Source organism: Gavialis gangeticus, unplaced genomic scaffold (assembly GCF_001723915.1).
Source record: "Gavialis gangeticus isolate Ggan-Ray unplaced genomic scaffold, GavGan_comp1, whole genome shotgun sequence".
NCBI lineage: Eukaryota > Metazoa > Chordata > Crocodylia > Gavialidae > Gavialis > Gavialis gangeticus.
In genome coordinates this window covers 60090541-60091513 of record NW_017729031.1, presented here as the reverse complement: position 1 = coordinate 60091513, position 973 = coordinate 60090541, and positions in this window count along the sequence as shown.

Below are 973 nucleotides of genomic sequence, written 5' to 3'. Positions count from 1 at the left end.
CAATTGGGATAAGGCCTGTTAGGCCTAAACTACTACAAACTGCCCCATTCTCCTCTCTGTTTGTGTAGACATAGAGACAAGTAGGGGAAAAAAATATTTGGGCTCCCCCCACCTTTGAAAAACAGTGTTCTAGAGACTGCCCTAAATTAACTTACACTTGCGGTTTTTTCAGTTTGTCTTTTTTCATACCTTTGCAAAAAACAAAATTGGCAGGTTCCCCATGAAAAAGTGCAAAAATGGCCAGCAAGCCAGGGGGAGGGGGGGGAGAGAGAAGAGCAATTTGTGTATTAATTTCACTGGAATGACCCTGCCTTCCATCTGTCTATGAAATCGGTCCCATGCCCTCCAGTCAGTTCTCTAAAACAGTAACATACAGGCAGTCCTCAGACTTACAACACAACTGGTTTCTGAAAACCGTGTCTTAAATTGAAATGTAACTCGGAACCAATTTTCCCATAGGAAACAATGTTATAAATGGGGGACTGGTTCCTGAACCAAGGCCTGATACCCTATTTTCACCCAAAATAACCCAGAATTTTGTACAGTAATCAATCAATTATATAAAATAAACAAATGTAGCTATATTACTTGTCTATATGCATTTATATTATAAATATACCAGATCTGAGGGGGTCACACATCCCTCCCCCACCTCCCCATGCTCTCCTGGACAAGCGGCAGGAGCCACTGGACAGGCCACGTATTCTCCTGCAGCCACCTGGCACTATCTGCCTCACCCCAGTGCAAGCAGCTGGGGGATCAGCCGGATGAGCTTTGGCTTGAGCTGTGGCTTCTCCCGCAGTCCTCAGGCACAACCCTAGCACTGCCTGTCTTGCCCTGGCAGAGGCAGCTAGGGGAGCAGCCGGACAAGCTGAGGCTTCTCTCGCCACCCATAGCCCCCACTCGCAGAGCCTGTCGCAGCCTCAGCTGGGCAGCATTTGCCCCTCCCCTTGTTCCAGCCCCAGCCCCTTTT